This window comes from Pipistrellus hanaki (genome assembly GCF_964339955.1).
Source record: "Pipistrellus hanaki genome assembly, chromosome: X".
Lineage (NCBI taxonomy): Eukaryota > Metazoa > Chordata > Mammalia > Chiroptera > Vespertilionidae > Pipistrellus > Pipistrellus hanaki.
Genome location: NC_140524.1, coordinates 38,520,319 through 38,543,672, shown reverse-complemented (window position 1 = coordinate 38,543,672; position 23,354 = coordinate 38,520,319). Strand labels below are relative to the sequence as shown.

At 41.0% G+C, this 23,354-nt stretch overlaps 1 long non-coding RNA gene across 1 annotated transcript in view; it reads right to left on the bottom strand.

Annotated features, from left to right (window-relative positions):
- LOC311615094 overlaps positions 1-23,354 on the bottom strand; it is a 61,550-nt gene that overhangs the window by 7,556 nt on the left and 30,640 nt on the right. The window contains exon 2 of the long non-coding RNA XR_014793735.1: positions 8,125-8,242. This is a non-coding gene — a long non-coding RNA (uncharacterized lncRNA). The remainder of the gene's footprint in view (positions 1-8,124; positions 8,243-23,354) is intronic.

The window sequence follows — 23,354 nt, the reverse complement described above, 5'->3', positions numbered from 1 at the left end:
ACGACCAAGTAGGATTTATTCCAGGAATGCAAGGATGGTACAATATCCGCAAATCAATAAACGTGATACATCACATAAACAAATTGAAAGATAAAAATCATATAGTCATATCAATTGATACAGAAAAAGCATTTGATAAAATCCAACACCCTTTTCTGATAAAAACTCTTAACAAGGTGGGAGTACAAGGATCATACCTCAACATAATAAAAGCTATATATGATAAACCCACAGCCAACATTATACTCAATGGGCAAAATCTAAAACCATTCCCTCTAAGAACAGGAACAAGACAGGGATGCCCACTATCGCCACTCCTGTTTGACATAGTTCTGGAAGTACTAGCTATTGCAATTAGACAAGAGGAGGAAATAAAAGGCATCCAAATTGGAAAAGAAGAAGTAAAGCTATCCTTATTTGCAGATGACATGATATTGTACATAAAAAACCCAAAAGACTCCATTAAAAAACTAATTGACTTAATAAATGAATTTGGCAATGTAGCAGGATACAAAATTAATTCCAAGAAATCCATGGCATTTCTATACACCAACAGTGAAATTACAAAAAAAAAAAGACTTAAAAAGAAATTCCATTTACCATTGCACCAAAAAAAATTAAGATACCTAGGAATAAATTTAACTAAGGAAGTAAAGGACCTACATGCGGAAAACTACACGACACTGAAAAAAGAGATAGAGGAAGATGTAAGGAGATGGAAGAACATACCATGTTCATGGATTGGTAGGATCAACATCATCAAAATGTCCATACTTCCTAAAGCAATCTATAGGTTCAATGCACTCCCCATTAAAATACCAATGACATATTTCACCGACCTAGAAAGAATTCTCCAAAAGTTCATTTGGAACAATAAAAGACCCCAAATAGCCACAGCAATCCTGAGAAAGAAGAGTAAAGTAGGAGGGATCTCAATACCAGACTTCAAACTATATTACAAAGCCACTGTTCTCAAAACAGCCTGGTACTGGCACAAGAACAGACATATAGATCAATGGAATCGAATCGAGAACCCAGATATCAACCCAAATCACTATGCTCAATTAATATTTGACAAAGGAGGCACGAATATACAATGGAGTCAAGACAGTCTCTTCAATAAATGGTGTTGGGAAAATTGGTCAGACACATGCAAAAGAATGAAACTAGATCACCAACTTACACCATTCACAAAAATAAACTCAAAATGGTTACAGGACTTAAACATCAGACGGGAAACCATAAAAATACTAGAAGCATCCACAGGCAGCAAAATCTCAGACGTATGCCAAAAGAACTTCTTCACTGATACTACCCCTAGGGCAATGGAAGCTAAAGAGAAAATAAACAAATGGGACTACATCAAAATAAAAAGCTTTTTTACAGCAAAAGAAACCATCAACAAAACAACAAGAAAGCCCACTATGTGGGAGAACATATTTGCAAAAACTGATAAAGGTTTAATCTCCAACATCTACAAACAGCTTATACAACTAAATAAAAGGAAGATGAATAATCCAATTAAAAAATGGGCAATGGACCTAAATAGAACATTTTCAAAAGAAGACAGAAGGAAGGCCAAAAGGCACATGAAAACATGCTCAAAGTCACTAATTGTCCGAGAGATGCAAATCAAAACAACAATGCGGTACCATCTCACATCAGAATGGCCAACATCAACAAATCAACAAACGACAAGTGTTGGCGAGGATGCGGAAAAAAGGGAACCCTCGTGCACTGCTGGTGGGAATGCAGACTGATGCAACCACTGTGGAGAACAGTGTGGAGTTTCCTCAAAAAACTGAAAATGGAACTCCCATTTGACCCAGTAATCCCACTCCTAGGAATATATCCCAAGAAACTAGAAACACCAATCAGAAAGGATATATGCACCCCTATGTTCATAGCAGTACAATCTACAATAGCCAGAATTTGGAAACAGCCTAGGTGCCCGTCAGCAGATGATTGGATCAAAAACCATGGTACATCTACACAATGGAATACTATGTTGCCATAAAAAAGAAGGAATTCTCATCATTTGCAGCAACCTGGATGGAACTGGAGAACATCATGCTGAGTGAAATAAGCCAATCAATGAAAGAGAAACACCACATGACATCACTCATTTGTGGATAATAAAGATCAATATAAACTGATGAACCATAAGATAGATATAGAGACAGTAAAGCAACAAGCAGTTTGTCAAATTACAGCGGGGAGGGGAGGAGAATCTGGGGGAGATAATAGATCAACCGAAGGACTTGTATACATGCATATAAGTACAACCAATGGACATAAAACTCTGGGGAGGGAGGGGATGTGTGGGAGGGAGGGAGGGGGGCAAAAAAAAATCAAAATCAATAAAATATGTAAATAAATAAATAAATTAATTAATTAGAAAAATTATTCTAAAAGACATTAATTAAATTTAAACCAGTTTTAATATTAAAAATTTTGTTTTGTCCAATTAATCCCCTTTTTAAAAAATCAAGCCAATAAAACATTATATCCTAGGTGAAATTTTACCACACATATATTTAATTTTAAAATACCTAGATATTTGATAATTTTTATTATTCAATTCAGCAAATTTTGAAGTTTTAAGTTACCAGAGACTTTGGAAAACTATGTATAAACTGCTACATTCTTCATTAGAGATACATCACCTATGGTTAGTGCTGCCACTTCTGTTTCTGGCCCTCTGGGCCAGTCTTTCCCTAGGCCACTTCCTTGAGATGTCAGGCCAACTATTGGTGACAAAATGTAATTTATAATATTTCTTGTCCCAACAGGTCCTCAGGATCTGGCCCAGAGTACTTTCTCATTTAATCTTTTAGTCTTGGTAAATTTGGAAGACCCTTCTTTGCCTTATTGAATATTAAAGGCTTTATTTAGGCTCTGAGACCCAGGAACTGCTTCACTAATTCCTTTAATGATTACTTCTCTAAGGTCTCTCATGTGCCCTCTATGGTCCATCTTGTTAAGTTCCCACTGAGGCTCCTGGGTTAGGAAATTTTACACGTGCTGGAAGTGCCCTAGGGCAAGTCAGGTACTCTCACTCCCAGACCACCATAGCTGACCTTTGAACCATTGCTCTCTCTTCTCCTGAGAATAGGATTCCTAAAATGGACATTAATTTGGTCCACGTATATACTGTGGGCCTAGACATTGATCTAATTGGCCAGGTAAACCATGTGGGTCTTCAAGTAGAGGCTTTAACTCTTTTGTGTTTTTTTTTTTAACTGTTCCAACTTATTTCGCAGCCTAGAAAAGCTGGTTTCTGGTGTTGTGGTGGCCAAAGGGCCTGTTGGAGCCTGAAGGGGAGGCTGGGATTGTAAATCAGCCATTTTGGATATTTCCTCAGATTGTCTCCCAGTGGCATAGGAAGAGGCGAGGCAATTCAAGGGATCTCATTTGTCTGCTCTTTTTCTCTTTTAGATTTTTACTGAAAAGCTTTATATCTTAACTTTGAGATTTTTAAAGCCAATTATTACCTAAAGCATTTTCTTGACTAATTTTTTAACAGGGATTTGAATTATGCTGTTAACTATGATTGCCCTTTCTGTTCAAAGAAAGGAGATGCTAATCTGCCTGGGAGCCCTTGGAATGCGGTCCATCCTCATTCAAGAACCACTCATTCTCTTGCTGCATGATCCAAAGTCAGCTTCAGCTGGTTTGTGACATCACAAGCAGATGCAGGCCACCCACATCCCTTCTCAGAGCACCCACTTCCGTTCTGGTCCATTTCTAGTCCCATTCCGGTCCAGTCCTGGTTAATACCAATGCTGACAACTGGATGTTAAATTGACATGATGCTGGATGGGGTTTTGCAAACTTCTCCACCCTGCCCGGTTCAGCAAGTATTGTACTTGCCTCCCTTTCTGCTGCTTAGAAACCTCGGGCTTTCCCCCCTCCCCCCCTCCCACTTTGCCTCAGGTGGGGAAGATAATGTCTTGTTAACCACAAACAGTCTTGGAACTGGCTGGCCTTTGCTTTAAACTCCCCTGGATTGCAACCTTTACAAATTTTACACTTTAAAAAAATATATATTTTATTGATTTTTTTTTTTTTTTTTTTTTTTTTTTTTTTTTTACAGAGAGGAAGAGAGAGGGATAGAGAGTTAGAAACATCGATGAGAATCATTGATCAGCTGCCTCTTGCACACCCCCTACTGGGGATGTGCCCGCAACCAAGGTACATGTCCTTGACCGGAATCAAACCCGGGACCCTTCAGTCCACAGGCTGACGCTCTATCCACTGAGCCAAACCGGTTTCGGCAAATTTTACACTTTTAAATTAATCTTAGAATTTTGAAATTTTAACACAGCACAGAAATTCATAAATCAGGAAGAACAAATTAAACTCCCTACTTTACAAATATGAAGACAGATAAACAAACAACAACAACAAAAAACAGACATAACATCAACACATATTCTCATACAGGCGAGCACAACATTAAACATTTACACCAAGAGCAATGTCTCTGTCCCGGGTTCTGGAACTTGCTTCCCCAGAACCTCAGCATTTTCCCAATGGACTGTTTCAGGGGAATGTATTCCCTAGGCCTACAATTTGTTTCCCATCCTTGGCAGGTCTTCTTGTGACTATGTACTCAACCCCCCATATTGGAGGTTTCTTGTACTTCCTGAGATCTGCTTCTTCCCTCCCTGGTCACTTCCCTTGCAGGAGAATGGAACTATAGATCAGAACTCCACAATTGCTTTAAACCCAAGACACATATTTTTTAAAAATATATATTTTATTGAGTTTTTTTTACAGAGAGGAAGAGAGAGGGATAAAGAGCTAGAAACATCGATGAGAGAGAAGCATCGATCAGTTGCCTCCTGCACACCCCCTACTGGGGATGTGCCCGCAACCAAGGTACATGCCCTTGACCGGAATCGAACCAGGGATCTTTCAGTCTGCAGACCAACGCTCTACCACTGAGCCAAACCGGTTTCGGTAACCAAGACACATCTTAGTCACCTATGCCTGACCTCCGAGGACACCCAATCACCAAAGCAGTACTCAGTCCATTTCCTACCTTGGCTCATATATGTGGTTCCCTAATTGCTATGGGTCTTGCTTGGGCCCTTCCTATGTTGCTGGCCGACTCTTTATCCCAATCTTGTAGTTGGCCCAGAGGTAATGGCTGTCTCTCCTCATTGATCACTAGATACACTGCCTTCTGGATCTCCAATGAGGTGCAGGTCCGCTACTGTCTGAGGTCACCCAGCAGGAGCTACAGCAAGAACTAAAGTTTTATCCTCTTTGCTTGGGGTTTGGAGGTTTTGGAGCTGTCTGACCAGAGCTGCAGTTTGTTAGGTTAAGCTGCGATAGGGCAGGCCATTTATATGCAAAAGCTTCTGTGTGGAGCTTAGGTGGGTTTTTAGATTGTGAGGGGTGGGGTCTCTCAGGGAATCACTAGGCTAGGGCATGGCAAACAGCGATGGCTGCCAGTGAGCCCTCTCTGTGTCTCCATGTTTCCAAGTCCCCGTGTCCCCTGCCCTAGCACAGTAAACAATGATTGCTGGGCACACCTCTGCATGAAAGCCATCCTCACTTTCTGACCCGATGTCAGACAGTCCAGCTTTTCCCTGTAGGTGTTTGGGTCCCTAGCGTCTCCCTAGAAACTAGAGTTCAGAGTAATTGGGAGCTTGTCTCCCTCGGCCGCCAGCCCAATTCACGGGCCTCTGTACCTCAGCTTTTCAGCACTTGTGCACGTCTCAGTGGTCTTTTAATTCTTTCCTTCTAGTTGTAGAACTTTCACTCAGCCAGCTTTCCCATGGTTCTGGGTGATAGATGTTCTGTCTTTTAGTTGTAGTTTTGAAATTGTTGTGTAAGGCAGCAGTTTAGATATTTACCTATGCTACCATCTTGGTTTTTTCATCAATGTTGTTTTCATGTCTTGGCTATTGTGAACCATATCTTGGATACTGTGGACTTAACTAAACCACCCTTGTTTACCATGCTTTTGCTGGTCACCATCTTTTTTTGTTTAGCTCAAAATGGCTTATAAACCCAAGTTCTAGCCACTCCTTTGGGTTATTCATCACGGCGTGCTCCACCGTGTGCTTGTGCAGTATGCATGTTAATAAATTTCTGATTGTTTATTAATCTGTCTTTAGTCAGTATAATTTACAGGGCTCCAAGTTTAGAACCTAAAATGGGTAGAAGAAAAGATTTTTTTCCTTTCTACCAAGAACCATTCATCTGGTACATCCTTCCTCAGGCCTCTAAATAGGTTCAAACAAACCTGAATATTGAGGGTGAATACAGTTAGGGTCTGACTATATAAAGGTAATACTTCCATCTTCTTTGCTCTTTGTTGGATACTTCATCTTGAGTTATTTTAGAATGGTACACTTGCTTGCAAATGACATGATTTCTGTCTCTAAAACTGATGTATCTTCCTAGCCAGAATTATTTCTAAAGTGTGGGATAAAAATTATTTTAATTATTAGTAAATATTCATTGTCACAGTGGATTTGGCCTTTAGAAATTGTAAAAAGTCACTTATATTCAAGTCTGAAGAAAGAGCTGGTGAGCAATATGAAATACTATATAAGAATTATTATTATTATTTTTTAATATATTTATTGATTTTTTACAGAGAGGAAGAGAGAGGGATAGAGAGTTAGAAACATCGATGAGAGAGAATCATCGATCAGCTGTCTCCTGCACACCCCCCGCCCCCCCACTGGGGATGTGCCCACAACCAAGGTACATGCCCTTGACCGGAATCGAACCTGGGACCCTTCAGTCCGCAGGCTGATGCTCTATCCACCGAGCCAAACTGGTTTTGGCAAGAATTATTGTATCTATTTATATCAGAGTCCCTGGAAAATGGGCCACTGTTGCTGATTAAAATCTGTTCTAGGTTCTGTAAATTTCAAAACCTCCCTGAAAGTTGTTAGCTCATGGTTTCTCAGTTAATGATTTGTTTAGAATCACAAGTGGCAAATTGGTGAGGTCATAAGGGATCTATGATGCTGACTATCCTCTCTCTCCTGGTCCCCTCTTCTCTCCCTTCCCCAACTGCTGATTCACAGAACATAGTCATAAGCAGCTGGCACACAGCCAATGTCTGCTTAATACTGACATGCTTACCATGTCAATAGGAGAGAGTGTGACAATAATATGGTTTATAAGCCAGTACAACTATTGGAGAAGAATACTTTTGATACTCTCATCAAACTTGTATAATGTTCTAAATCACCTACATGTGTGTTACTATTAAAATCACAACAGAATAATACATCATAGGTGGTAAAAAGCAATGCATCTTTGAATATTATTGAGCCTCAATTTGATATAGACCAAAAGAATAATATAAAATTGGCATTTGATAGCTGTCTTTTCTTCCTCTAAAGAAATGACAAATGAGATCATGCTGTCTCCTTCCCAGCGGATGTTTCAATGAGGAATAAATAAAACCACTTAACTAGAAGGCCCTATAGCAAAGTACCTTTGACAAGGGAAATTTCACATGATCCTGTAGGGATTCCAATGTGAGATGATCAAAGGTCCTCTCCTCAGCCATCAGGGAGACAAACCGGACCTCCACGAATGCTTTCTTAGCTCTAGGATTTGTGAAAATATCAGGCTAGTCTGATAGCTTCAAAAGGCCTCAGGCTACCAAAATAACCTCATCTATCTTCCTTTGCTCAACCTTGGGCACTAAGACCATAGCAATGTAATACTTGTTGGAGCCTAACGTACACATGATTTCTACCAAGACACCATGGAACCACTATAAAGTGGATGAAAACATTGCAGAAAGTCATGCTCGTAAAACTAAAGGGGCACAACACAGAGTACAACTGAGATATGGAATCCATACCTCTTAGATGTATGAAGTCAGTTTTAGTACAATAATGGCCTCTCTGGGCTTTGAGTTTGGAGTTTAGTAGTGTTGGAACTTACCCAGTGGGCTAATATTTCCTAGAGCACAGGCAGAACTATCATGATCATCATAATGAACAATTATACCAATGGAGTATGCACAGTGCCAAATCAGATCTTGACAGAAGAGGTTCAGTGAGAGACCTACTTTGAAAAAGGAGCCTCCTGTACAGTGAGAGGTAGTGCAGAATCAAAGTCCAACTTAGAGTTACATACCAAACAGAAGGGTGAGATCAGGATCTGATGTTCACCTGTGCTTGAACTCTGGGTTACCCTACGGCAGCGCCACAGGACCTCTGGATCACGCTGTCCAGTTTTCTAATAAAACTGAGACCTGAAAAGGAAATAAAGTATTGTGACTATTTTTTCCACAAATACAAATCAACATCTCTAAGTAAAGATCATCATTTAAAAAAGAAAATGATCACCAATCTTTGCCTAAGTCTGTAAAATAAACCTTTCCAGCCACTGCACACTCTTAGGAGAAATAACCCTAGGTCCAAAGATGGTCTGGACTTGATCCTGCAGACCCATTGTGATGTAATCAACTGTGACCATGTAGTGAAATCACACAGTACATTTCTGGAGTTCGAGTTTATGGCCAATATACTACTCAGCCTTTCTACTTAATTTAGCTACTGTATGTGAGGTTAAAGAAAGAAGGAACGTGCCGAAACCGGTTTGGCTCAATGGATAGAGCGTTGGCTTGGGGACTGAAAGGTCCTGGGTTCGATTCTGGTCAAGGGCATATACCTTGGTTGCAGGCATATCCCCAATGGAGGGTGTGCAGGAGGCACTGATTGATGACTCTCTCTCGTCGATATTTCTAACTATCTCTCTCCCTTCCTCTCTGTAAAAAAAATCAATAAAATATATTTAAAAAAAGAAAGAAAAAGAAATAAGGAACCTGTTAGCCCTACATCCAGGTGTTCCAGGTGTTAACAAAAAAACAAACATTGAAACCTGTAAAGAATTTTTGTGAGTTTATTTGAGCCTTACTGTCAATATATGCCAGGAAGCAGAACCTCAACGGATTGAGATAATGCTCAGGAGAATGGTGGGTTACATTTCTATATTTATACATTGCAATCAAAGGAAAGGGACATAGGTTAGTTACATGCAATTCATTGGTGATAGATTAGGGAAGTGGGACAAAGTGAAGCGGGGAAACCTCTGGGATAGGGTAAAAGGTTAAATGATGGACATGAGCTTCTTTTACAGAGATGGATACAGGATACTCTAATATAATTAACAGTTGTCAATTAACTTGATAACAATAACAATGAGGAATGTCTCGAGGCCATTTGTTGTGCCCTGAGGGGTCCTGGGTAAAAAGGGAGTTACAAGTTACCCAGACATCTTACAGGTATGTTATCTCAGATGCAGGAAGGCAGAGGGGCTCAGTAAAAGATCAAAGTTGATCTTTGTCAGGTGAAATATCTGGGACATGACTACCTACTATAACCTGTTAGATATTTAATTTTCAAACCATCTTTTGTGGTTATCTTTGGTCTCTGGGTTGGCAAGACTGCCACCCAGGCCTCCCCTGAGCCTATCAGGTTAGCATATGGCTCTTTTCTTCCACACAGGGATACAGAAATGTTCTCAGAACTCATTTATTCCTGAGATAGATGAGTGTGCTGGCACTGGGTGCCAAATAGCGATTGGGTTTTGTACACCACTGGTGCTTTAGTATCTATGAACAGCTTACCAAACTAGACAGGGACACTTAACATGCCAGGAAAGGACCAATTTCTACACATATTCTAAAAAGATCCATTTTTCAGAGGCACACACTTAGTACTTGTGGCTAGAGCCTCAATTTATTCAAAGTGGCAAAGGTATTATACCCTAAGTATATAAACCATCAGGGTAATTGTGGCCTTAAACCTGACTGATTCCATACTGTTAAAATACAACAGCACTTTGTTACGAAGCGAGTCCCCAAGAGATGGACCACCGGAGCCAATTTGATTAAGCATGCTAGAATTTATTACAGATTCGAATCCGGGCTGAAACCTTGGCTGAAGCAGCAGCCGGCAAACACCCAGGTGAGAGCCCCGATGGAGGGGCAGTCCCTCCAGAGCGCTCACACAAAAACACAGACAAACACACACCTACTGCGGCCAGTCAGGCTCTCCGGACTGGGGTCCCTCATGGTCCTGGCTGGGGATTCTAGTCATGATCCCCAAGGACCACCAGGGAGCCGTGTGCAATGCAATAAACAAAAGAGCCATCTCCATGCTAGCATGGGCTATCCCACTCATGCCGGCAGCATGGCGGAAGAGAGCGAATTTCGCCCAGTCCAGGGGTTTTATTCAGGTCGGTGATGTCACTGCCTCGGCTAACCCTGATTGGCCCCTCAGGACAAAGAACTGGCCGTCCTCTCTGTTCCTAAATCCTAAAGACTAAATTCTAAAGACTGGGGACTGCGGGCAGTGTCGGTTCCCAGTCACACCCTGCTGAACATTGGAATGTGGCCCTATCTTGCCCATAATACAAAAGCAGAACTAAAGGTTATCTATAGTTTCTACCCCTGAAGCTACTGAGTCAGTGGGAGTCAATCTCCTGTAACTACCCTATTGTTTAAGCAAGTAATCGAAGATCGAAGTCAGATAGCAAGGTTAAAATTCAAACAGCAGTTTTTACCCAAGTATGATTGCTACCATATTTCACACTTCTTACATCAAACAAAACCCATGGGCAAATGACCATTTCCCAGTGACTCAAAGATAGAACAGAGTAACAACATCAGTAAGTGTGGAGAGCACTTGGGTAGGCACATTGGGCATTTCTTAATTATTGACAACTGAATCCAGTGATGGCAGCAGAGCCTCATTCTGGAGACACCTTTTGCGAAAAGGCAAGGGTGTTGTCAGCTCAACCTTCAACCCAGGTGCCTGTTAATGGGTTTTATTATGTAAATCCTGCCAAGTACCAGGAATGAATAGACTTGGGCCCACCCAGAAGTGATGATTTACAAAGAAGCCCAAGAATGTGCATAATCTCCTTGTCTTGACCTTTGGTAAAAGTTCCTGGTATTTTGGGGTATAAAATAAACAGACTGCATGGGGTCTGGTTCCCTGTCTCTACATCAGAGGACAGTGGTCCCACCTGGTCCCAGCTTTCCCTACTGTATCTGTGTCTGTCTCTTTCTTTAATTCTCTCTCTCTCTTTTTTTTAAATCTTTATTGTTCATATTATTACAGATGTTCCTTTTTTCCCCCCCCTCCTTTGCTCCCCTCCACCAGGTTCCCACCCCACCCTCTGCCCTTTCCCCTCTCCCCATTGTCCTCATCCATAGGTGCACAGTTTATGTTCAGTCTCTTCCCACGCCCCCCTCTCCCCTTTTCCCCAAGAATCGTCAGTTCACTCCCCTTCCATACCTCTGATTCTATTATATTCAACAGTTAATATTGTTCATCAGATTTTTTTAATTTCCTTGGTTTTTAGATTCACTTGTTGATAATTACGTATTTGTTGTTCATAATTTTTATCTTTGTTTACTTTCTCTTCTGAAAGAACCCCCTTCAGCAATTCATATAATTCTGGTTTGGTGGTGATGAACTCCTTTAGCTTTTTTTTATTAGTGAAGCTCTTTATCTGGCCTTCGATTCTGAGTGATAGCTTTGCTGGGTAGCTTATTTTTGGCTGTAGGTTCTTGCTATTCATCACCTTGAATATTTCTTGCCATTCCCTTCTGGCCTGCATGGTTTCTGTTGAGAAGTCAGCTGACAATCGTATAGGTGCTCCTTTATAAGTTACTACCTTCTTTGCTCTTGCTTCTTTTAATATTCTCTCTTTATCTTTTGCTCTTGGAATTTTAATAATGATGTGTCTCGGTGTGGTCCTCTTTGGATTCCTTTTGTTTGGAGTTCTGTGCGCTTCCTGGACTTGTAAGTCAAATTCTTTCACCAGGTGGGGGAAGTTTTCTGTCACTATTTCTTTCAGTATGTTTTCGATATCTTGCTCTCTCTCATCTTCTGGAACTCCCATAATTCTGATGTTGGTTCGCTTGAAGTTGTCCCAGAGGTTTCTTACATTATCTTCAATTTTCTGGATTCTCTTGCCTTCTAGCTTCTGTGGAGGAGTGTCTTCTGGCTCTTTATGTTCCAAATCTTTGACTTGATTCTTGCGATCTTCCCTTCTGTTTTTAGGACTCTGTAGAATATTTTTTATTTCAGACAATGTATTCTTTATTTCTTGTTGATCCCTTATCATTTCTTGTTGACTCCTTATTAATTCTAGTTGATCTCTTTTCATATCCTCATAGGTCTTATCCATCTTTTCTAGGAAATTCTTGAAAAACCTTATAAGCGTAGATTTGAACTCTATATCCAGACGCTTTTTGTCCTCCATTTCTTTCGTTTGTGATCTATTTTGTTGTCGCATTTCGCAGTTACAGATGGGACGGGGTTTCAGGATGGAGCCTGCAGCTTTGGCTTCCGTCAGCCCCGCCCTATGCGGGTCCTTCAGTGCTCGCTGCCGGCGCCTCTGAGAGAAAGGTGCCCTCGATTTTCGCCTGCTGCCAAACTGTCTATGCTCTCCCCCAATGAGCCCGGTATTGGGGTTCAGTTCAGTTGGAAGTGGAGTTGGAGGTGGCGTTCACAGCAGTCTGGAGCCCCAGTCTCCTTCCCGTCAGGGCAATCCCGCGGCACAGCCGACCATCCCTTCTCTGGGGGCAGTGTGCGCGCCTCCGGGACCTCCTTTCTCCGCTACCCCGGGGTTCCGACTTACAGCCCAGCTCCCTATGGCTGAGCCTGAGTCCCCGGGGTCTGGCCCAGAACTGGGGTTCAGAGCAGTCAGGGGCCCAGCACAGTCGGAGTTTTATCTCCTTCCTGCTAGGGAACGCCCGCCAGGCACTCGGCCTCCCTCCTCTCCAGCTCCGTCCTCTCCGCGCGCCGCGTGTCTCCGTACCTTAGGCTTTTACAGCTCCTCCGCGCTTCCTTCTGGTTTTCTCCTTGCTTCTTGTTGTAGGATTTCCAGTCAGTCGACTTTCCTGTAGTTCTGGGTAATGTCCATTTTATATTTTAGTTGTATTTTATTAAAATTGTTGTGTGCGGCTGCGGCTAGTTGCCTACCCGAGCAGCCATCTTGGATTCTCCTAAAAAAAAACATTTTTTGGTTTTTAGATTCACTTGTTGATAGTTACATATTTGTTGTTCATAGTTTTTATCTTTATTTACTTTTTCTTCCAAAAGAACCCCCTTCAGCAATTCATATAATTCTGGTTTGGCGGTGATGAACTCCTTTAGCTTTTTTTTTTTTATTGGTGAAGCTCTTTAACTGGCCTTCGATTCTGAGTGATAGCTTTGCTGGGTAGATAATTTTTGGCTATAGGTTCTTGCTATTCATCACCTTGAATATTTCTTGCCATTCCCGTCTGGCATGCATGGTTTCTGTTGAGAAATCAGCTGACAATCATATAGGTGCTCCTTTATAGGTAACTACCTTCTTTGCTCTTGCTGCTTTTAATATTCTCTCTTTGTCTTTTGCTCTTGGAATTTTAATTATGATGTGTTTTGGTGTGGTCCTCTTTGGATTCCTTTTGTCTGGAGTTCTGTGCGCTTCCTGGACTTGTAGGTCTAATTCTTTCACCAGGTGGGGGAAGTTTTCTGTCACTATTTCTTTCAGTATGTTTTCGATATCTTGCTCTCTCTCATCCTCTGGGAACCATAATTCTGATGTTGGTTCACATGAAGTTGTCCCAAAGGTTTCTTACATTATGTTCCACTTTCTGGATTCTCTTGCCTTCTTGCTTCTGTGGAGAAGTGTCTTCTGGCTCTTTTTTTTTTTTTTTTAAGCAATAAATTTAACTTTATTATAATAAGAGATCTTGTTACAATTTATAACCTTCAGTCCTAACAATAGGATCTAGTTACTGCTAGTAACATACACCTATTTAGTGGGCTCTAGATGTCCTTCAAATGCCTTTGAAAGAAATATACAGATATGTGGACAGAAACCCTCTTAAAACTTTATTTTTTTAATTAAATTATTATCTGTGTACATATTTTTTTTCTATTTTTTTTTATTTTTATTTCTTAAAAATATTTTTTAAATTAAATTATTATCTGTGTACATATTTTAACATTGCTCCCCCCTCCCATACATGCCCTCCCTCCCCAGAGTTTGTGTCCATTGGTTGTACTTATATGCATGTATACAAGTCCTTCGGTTGATCTCTTATCTCCGCCAGATCTCCATACACTCTCCGCTGTAATTGACAGTCCGCTTGTTGTTTTACTGTCTCTATATCTATCTTTTGGTTCATCAGTTTATAATGTTCTTTATTATCCATAAATGAGTGAGGTCATGTGGTGTTTCTCTTTCATTGACTGGTTTATTTCACTCAGCATGGTGCTGTCCAATTCCATCCAGGTTGCTGCAAATGATGAGAATTCCTTCTTTTTTATGGCAACATAGTATTCCATTGTGTAGATGTACCATGGTTTTTGGATCCAATCATCTGCTGACGGACACCTAGGCTGTTTCCAAATTCTAGCTATTGTAGATTGTGATACTATGAACATAAGGGTGCATATATCCTTTCTGATTAATTTTTCTAGTTTCTTGGGATATATTCCTAGGAGTGGGATTACTGGGTCAAATGGGAGTTCAATTTTCAGTTTTTTGAGGAAACTCCACACTGTTCTCCACAGTGGTTGTACCAGTCTGCATTCCCAACAGCAGTGCATGAGGGTTCCTTTTTCTCCGCAACCTCACCAACACTTGTCGTTTGTTGATTTGTTGATGTTGGCCATTCTGACAGGTGTGAGATGGTACCGCATTGTTGTTTAGATTTGCATCTCTCAGATAATTAGTGACTTTGAGCATATTTTCATGTGCCTTTTGGCCTTCCTTCTGTCTTCTTTTGAGAATATTCTATTTAGGTCCATTGCCCATTTTTTAATTGGATCATTCATCTTCCTTTTATTTAGTTGTATAAGCTGTCTGTAGATGTTGGAGATTAAACCTTTATCAGTGGGAACATTTGCAAATATGTTCTCCCACACAGTGGGCTTTCTTGTTGTTTTGTTGATGGTTTCTTTTGCTGTAAAAAAGCTTTTTATTTTAATGTAGTCCCATTTGTTCATTTTCTCTTTAGCTTCCTTTGCCCTAGGGGCAGTATCAGTGAAGATGTTCTTTAGGCATATGTCTGAGATTTTGCTGCCTGTGGATGCTTCTAGTATTTTTATGGTTTCCCATCTGATGTTTAAGTCCTGTATCCATTTTGAGTTCATTTTTGTGTATGGCGTATGTTGGTATCTAGTTTCATTCTTTTGCATGTAACTGTCCAATTTTCCCAACTCCATTTATTGAAGAGACTGTCTTGATTCCATCGTATGTTCGTGCCTCCTTTGTCAAATATTAATTGAGCATAGTGATTTGGGTTGATATCTGGGTTCTCAATTCTATTCCATTGATCTATATATCTGTTCTTGTGCCAGTACCAGGCAGTTTTGAGAACAGTGGTTTTGTGATACAGCTTGAAGTCTGGTATTGAGATCTCTCCTACTTTACTCTTCTTTCTCAGGATTGCTATGGCTATTCGGGGTCTTTTATTGTTCCAAATGAACTTTTGGAGAGTTCTTTCTAGGTCAGTGAAATATGCTGTTGGTATTTTAATGGGGAGTGCATTGAACCTATAGATTGCTTTAGGAAGTATGGACATTTTGATGATGTTGATTCTACCAATACATGAACATGGTATGTTCTTCAATCTCTTTACATCTTCCTCTATCTCTTTTTTCGGTGTCCTGTAGTTTTCCGCAAATAGGTCCTTTACTTCCTTAGTTAAATTTATTCCTAGGTATCTTAATTTTTTTGGTGTGATGGTAAATGGAATTTCTTTTTAAGTCTTTTATTTTGTAATTTCACTGTTGGTGTATAGAAATACCATGGATTTCGTGGCATTAATTTTGTATCCTGCTACATTGCCAAATTCATTTATTAAGTCAATTAGTTTTTTAATGGAGTCTTTTGGGTTTTTTATGTGCAATATCATGTCGTCTGCAAATAAGGATAACTTTACTTCTTCTCTTCCAATTTGGATGCCTTTTATTTTCTCTTCTTGTCTAATTGCAATGGCTAGTATTTCCAGTACTATGTCAAACAGGAGTGGCGATAGTGGGCATCCCTGTCTTGTTCCTGTTCTTAAAGGGAATGGTTTTAGTTTTTGCCCATTGAGTATGATGTTGGCTGTGGGTTTATCATATATAGCTTTTATTATGGTGAGGTATGATCCTTGTACTCCCACCTTGTTGAGAATTTTTATCAGGAAAGGGTGTTGGATTTTATCAAATGCTTTTTATGCATCAATTGATATGACTATATGATTTTTATCTTTCATTTTGTTTATGTGATGTATCACGTTTATTGATTTGCGGATATTGTACCATCCTTGCATTCCCGAAATAAATCCTACTTAGTCATAGTGTATGATCTTTGTTATGTTCTGCTGGAGCTGATTTGCTAGAATTTTGTTGAGGATTTTGGCATCTATGTTCATGAGGGATATTGGCCTGTAATTCTCTTTCATTGAGTTGTCTTTGTCTGTTTTTGGTATTAGGGTGATGCTGGCTTCATAGAAGGAGTTTGGAAGTGTTCCTTCCTCTTGATTTTTTTGGAATAGTCTGAGAATAGGTTTTAGTTCTTCCTTGAATGTTTGGTAAAACTCTCCTGTGAAGCCATCTGGCCCTGGGCTTTTGTTTGCTGGAAGCTTTTTGATGACTGTTTCAATTTCTTCCCAAGTCACAGGTCTATTGAGATTTTTAGATTCTTCCTGATTGAGTTTTGGAAGTTTGTATTTTTCTAGGAATATGTCCATTTCCTCCAGGTTGTTCAGTTTGTTGGAATGGAGTTGTTCGTAGTATTTTGTAACAATCCTTTGTATTTCGGCGGGGTCTGTTGTTATTTCACCTCTTTCGTTTCTAATTTTGTTTATTTGAGCCCTCTGTCTTTGTTTCTTGGATAGCCTGGCTAGAGGTTCATCTATCTTGTTTATCTTTTCAAAGAAAGAGCTCTTGGTTTTGTTGATCTTATGTATTGTTTCTTTGGTATCTATGTAGTTTATCTCCACTCTGATTTTTGTTATTTCCTTCCTTCTGCTTACACTGGGCTTTTCTTGTTGCTGTTTTTCTAACTCTTTGAGTTGTAGAGTTGGATAATTTGTTACCATTTTTTCTTGTTTTTTGTAATAGGCTTGTAGGGATATGAACTTCCCTCTCAAAACTGCTTTTGCTGTGTCCCATAGATTTTGGATTGTTGTGTTTTCATTGTCATTTGTTTTCAGGATGTTTTTAATTTCTTCCTTGATTTCTCTGGTAAACCAGTCCTTGTTTAACATGCTGTTTAGTCTCCATGTGTTTTATTTCCTTGGATTATTTTTATTGTAGTTAATTTCCAGTTTTATGCCACAATGATCTGAGAAGACGCTTGATGTGATTTCTATCTTCTTGAATTTTAAGAGACTTTGCCTATGTCCCAACATGTGGTCTATCTTTGAGAATGTCCCATGTGCACTTGAGAGGAATGTATATTCTGAGGCTTTGGGTTATGAAGATGTCGATTAATTCCATCTGGTCTAGTGTGTCATTTAGGATTGTTATTTCTTTGCTGATTTTTTGTTTAGATGATTTGTCCAAAGGTGACAGTGGGGTATTAAAATCTCCTACTATGATTGTATTGCTATTAATCTCTCCCTTAATGTTCTCCAGCATTTTTTAAAAAAATGTATTTGGGTGCTCCTGTATTGGGTGCATATATGTTTACCAGGGTTATTTCTTCTTGTTGGACTGCTCCTTTTAGTGTTATGAAGTGGCCTTCATTATCTCTTGTTATGTCCTTCACTTTGAGGTCTAATTTGTCAGATATAAGTATTGCTATCCCAGCTTTTTTTTTCCATTTCCATTCGCCTGGAAAACCTTTTTCCATCCCTTCAGTCTGTGTGCGTCATTTTTTCTGAAGTTGGTTTCTTGTAGATAACAGATACATGGGTCTTGTTTTTTTTCTTTGTTTTTTAAAATTTACCATCTTACCCATTTAAAAAAATATATATTTTATTGATTTTATACAGAGAGGAAGAGAGAGGGATAGAGAGTTAGAAACATCGATGAGAGAATCATCGATCAGCTGCCTCTTGCACACCCCCTACTGGGGATGTGCCCGCAACCAAGGTACATGCCCTTGAATGGAATCGAATCCGGGACCCTTCAGACCCCAAGCCAATGCTCTATCCACTGAGCCAAACCGGTCTCGGCTATGGGTCTTGTTTTCTTATCCAATCTGTTACACTATGTCTTTTGATAGGAGCATTTAATCCATTTACATTTACAGTTATTATTGATAGGTATTTATTTGACGCCATTTTTATTCTATACCCCTGTGTTCCTTCTTTGCTTCCTATTTCTTTATTTTTACTGTAGACCCTATAGCAGGGGTCTTCAAACTTTTTAAAGTGGGGGCCAGATCACGGTCCCTCAGAGAGCTGGACGGCCGGACTATATGAACTACTAATTCCTACTGTAACACCTCGGCTGCGCTCACTGCCCAAAAAACCTGACGGGCAGGATCAGACTCCTCTGCGGGTCGCATGTGGCCCGCGGGCCGTAGTTTGAAGAACCCTTCCCTATAGCATGTTTTGCATTGCTGGTTTGGTGGAGATAAATTCCTTCAGTCTTTTTTTGTCTGTGAAGCTCCTGATTTCCCCTTCAATTTTGATTGATATCCTTGCTGGGTACAGTATTCTTGGATTCAGACCCTTCCTTTGCATGACTTTGTATATTTCATTCCATTCCCTTCTGGCCTGATGAGTTTCTGTGGAGAAATCAGTTGCTAGTCTGATGGGGGTTCCTTTATATGTAACTTTCTGTCTCTCTCTGACTGCTTTTAAAATTCTTTTTTTGTCGTTGGTGTTTGCCAGTTTAATTATAATGTGCCTTGGGGTTGGTCTTCTGGGGTTCAATTTGCTTGGGACTCTGCGAGAATCTTGGATTTGTGTGGGTTTTTTCTTCTCTCAGGAAAGTTTTCTGTCATTATTTCTTGAAATACGTTTTCCATGTCTTCCTCAGTTTCCTTTCCTTCTGGAACCCCTATTATTCTAATATTGTTTTGTTTTGTATTGTACCAAATTTCCATTAGGCTCTCCTACTGCTTTTTAATTTTTTTTCTAGAAGCTGCTCTAATTGGGTATCTTTTTTTTCCATCTTTTGTTCTAGCTCACTGATGCGGTCCTCTGCTTCTTCTAGTCTACTCTTGATGCTTTCTATTGTGTTCTTCATAGTAGCGATGCCATTTTTCATTTCTTCTTGGTTCATCTTCATTTCCTCTTGGTTCTTCTTCAATTCCTCTTGGTTCTTCTTCATTTCCTCTTGTTTCTTATTCATATCATCAAATTTCTCTTCCATTCTTTTTAGCCATCCTATGATCATTACTCTGAATTCTTGCTCTGGTAGGTTGCTTGCCTCTAACTCGTTTACTTCCTTTTCTGATGATGCCTGCTTTTCTTTCATGGGTGGGCTATTTCTTTGTCTTCCCCTGGTCTCTCTTTTCAGGATGTCTGGTTATGTGGTGTTCCTTCTCCTTTCCGTGTGTGATTGAAGAACTCCCTTGAATCCACGTGTTTGCGCCAATTGGGGCATCACAGCTGATCAACGGTCTCCTCTGCTGTGGGTTTTCCAGGCCTCAGAGAAGATCCTCCTTTCCTAGTAAGATGGCGCAGCCTTCCCTCTGAGCCCGTAGCTCTGGGAGAGTTCTCTGCCGCCAGAGTGCTGGCTGCTTGGTCAGGAAATCCTGTCCAGCTGACCCTTCCTTACCTTCCTTTAGAGTTCCACTGCCCCTTAGCTGCCAATCAATATTCCCTGAGCGACTCAGACGCTGCTTCTATCTGTTCTGGGATCAGGGTCAGAACAAGTTCCTTTGTTTGGTTGCCATCTTGTCCCCAATTCTGGCTCTTTTTGTTCCAAATCTTTGACTTGATTCTTGCGATCTTCCATTCTGTTTTTAGGATTCTGTATAATATTTTTTATTTCAGACAATGTATTCTTTATTTCTTGTTGATCCCTTATTATTTCTAGTTGATCCCTTTTCATATCCTCATAGGTCTTGTTTATTTTATCGGTCTTTTCTAGGAGATTCTTGAACAACCTTATAAGTGTGGTTTTGAACCCTATATCCAGTCACTTTTTGTCATCCATTTCTTTCGTTTGTGATCTATTTCCTTGTTTCTTCATTTTCACAGCTTCCCTAATGGGGCAGAGTTTTAGGGTGGAGCCTACAGCCTTGGCTTCTGTCAGCCCCGCCTTATGCAGCTCCTTAGTCTCAGTATTCCTCAGGGTCCTTCAGTACTCGCTGCAAGCACCTCTGAGAGAAAGGTGTCCTCGATTTTTGCCTGATTCCAAACAATCTAGGCTCTCCCCCAATGAGCCTGGACTGGGGTTCAGTTCAGTTGGAAGTGGGATTGGAGGTAGCATTCAGAGCAGTCTGGAGCCCCTGCCTCCTTCCTGCCAGGGAAATCCAGTGGCATAGCCAACCGTCCCTTCTCTGCGCACAATGTGCGCGCCTCCGGGGGCTCTGCCTTTCGCTGCTCCCCCAGGGTTTCTGCCTTACAGCCCAGCTCCCTCTGGGTGATCCTGGGTCCCCAGAGTCTGTCCTAGAACTGGGGTTCAGCGCTGTTGGGTCTGGGGTTCAGCACAGTCGGAGTTTTTTCTCCTTCCCGCTAGGGAATGCCAGCCAGGCACTCAGCCGCCCCTCCTCTCCAGCTCTGTCTTCTCCGCTTGCGCCGCATGTCTCCGTACCTTAGGTTTTACAGCTCTTCCACTCTTTTTTTTTTTAATAAGTTTTTATTGTTCATATTATTACAAATGTTCCTTCCCCCCTCCCCCCCACCATTGCTCTCCTCCACCAGGTTCCCACCCCACCCTCTGTCCTTTCCCCACTCCCCATTGTCCTCATCCATAGGTGCACAGTTTATGTTCAGTCTCTTCCCACGCCCCCCTCTCCCCTTTTCCCCAAGAATCGTCAGTTCACTCCCCTTCCATACCTCTGATTCTATTATATTCAACAGTTAATATTGTTCATCAGATTTTTTTAATTTCCTTGGTTTTTAGATTCACTTGTTGATAGTTACATATTTGTTGTTCATAATTTTTATCTTTGTTTACTTTCTCTTCTGAAAGAACCCCCTTCAGCAATTCATATAATTCTGGTTTGGTGGTGATGAACTCCTTTAGCTTTTTTTTATTAGTGAAGCTCTTTATCTGACCTTCGATTCTGAGTGATAGCTTTGCTGGATAGATTATCTTTGGCTGTAGGTTCTTACTATTCATCACCTTGAATATTTCTTGCCATTCCCTTCTGGCCTGCATGGTTTCTGTTGAGAAGTCAGCTGACAATCGTATAGGTGCTCCTTTATATGTAACTACCTTCTTTGCTCTTGCTTCTTTTAATATTCTCTCTTTGTCTTTTGCTCTTGGAATTTTAATTATGAGGTGCCTTGGTGTGGTCCTCTTTGGATTCCTTTTGTTTGGAGTTCTGTGCGCTTCCTGGACTTGTAAGTCTAATTCTTTCACCAGGTGGGGGAAGTTTTCTGTCACTATTTCTTTCAGTATGTTTTCGATATCTTGCTCTCTCTCATCTTCTGGAACCCCCATAATTCTGATGTTGGTTCGCTTGAAGTTGTCCCAGAGGTTTCTTACATTATTTTCAATTTTCTGGATTCTCTTGCCTTCTAGCTTCTGTGAAGGAGTGTCTTCTGGCTCTTTATGTTCCAAATCTTTGACTTGATTCTTGCGATCTTCCCTTTTGTTTTTAGGACTCTGTAAAATATGTTTTATTTCAGACAATGTATTCTTTATTTCTTGTTGTTCCCTTATCATTTCTTGATGGTCTCTTTTCATATCCTCATAGGTCTTATCCATCTTTTCTAGGAAATTCTTGAAAAACCTTATAAGCGTAGATTTGAACTCTATATCCAGTCACTTTTTGTCCTCCATTTCTTTTGTTTGTGATTTATTTTGTTGTCGCATTTCGCAGTTACAGATGGGACCGGGTTTCAGGGTGGAGCCTGCAGCTTTAGCTTCCATCAGCCCCGCCCTATGCGGGTCCTTCAGTACTCGCTGCCAGCACCTCTGAGAGAAAGGTGCCCTCGATTTTCGCCTACTGCCAAACAGTCTATGCTCTCCCCCAATAAGCCCGGTATTGGGGTTCAGTTCAGTTGGAAGTGGAGTTGGAGGTGGCGTTCAGAGCAGTCTGGAACCCCAGTCTCTTTCCCATCAGGGCAATCCCGTGGCACAGCCGACCGTCCCTTCTCTGCGTGCGGTGTGCGCGCCGCCGGGACCTCCTTTCGCCGCCGCTTCCCCGGCTCCCTATGGCTGAGCCTGGGTCCCCGGGGTCTGGGGAACTGGGGTTCAGAGCAGTCGGGGGCCTAGCACAGTCGGAGTTTTATCTCCTTTCCACTAGGGAACGCCCGCCAGGCACTCCGTCTCCCCCTCCTCTCTGGCTCCGTCCTCTCCGCGCGCCGCGTCTCCGTACCTTGGGCTTTTCCAGCTCCTCCACGCCTCCTTCTGGTTTTGTCCTTGCTTCTCGCTGTAGAATTTCCAGTCAGTCAACCTTCCTGTAGTTCTGGGCAATGTCCGTTTTATATTTTAGTTGTATTTTATTGAAATTGTTGTGTGTGGCTGCGGCTAGGTGTTTACCTGTGCAGCCATCTTAGATCCTCCGAGATTTATCTCTTTCTTTAATTTTCTCAATTCCCCATTGCCCCTACTCAGGAATTGGATTGCCTTCTATCCATGCTGGACGCAGAAAAGGGATCCCCCTCTATAAGTAAGGAGCACGGGATATTCCCTCTCATTACAACTTCCCTTCCCCTTGCTTGCTGGAGGTAAAAACCAACAAGTAGCATAATAAATTCGAGAGGCCTGTCAGAAGGCTGATGGACCTTAGGCTTTAGGAAGGGCTAAAAGCCATGCACTAAGAAGTGCTATACTAGAATTTTTGAGAACATATAGGTAAAATTGTATACTTAACTAGTGCTCTAAGCATGTACCACATGATTCTGGTCAAGGGCATGTACCACATCACAGAAGAACTGGCCATGCCCAGCATCAAGTCCTGAGAGGAACTGAGTGGTCACTATGACAACTGTACCTCTTAGTCTAGGAATGTGGTTGGCAAACTGCGGCTTGCGAGCCACATGCAGCTCTTTGGCCCCTGGAGTGTGGCTCTTCCACAAAATACGGCCTGTGCGAGTCTATTTTGAAGTGGCATTAGAAGAAATTTAAGTTTAAAAAATTTGGCTCTCAAAAGAAATTTCAATTGTACTGTTGATATTTGGCTCTGTTGACTAATGAGTTTGCTGATCACTGGTCTAGGAGACTTCTTTAGCAGAATAGTCACTTTTCTCAGACCAAGAGAGATCTTACTACAAATGGGCCCAGTCTAGA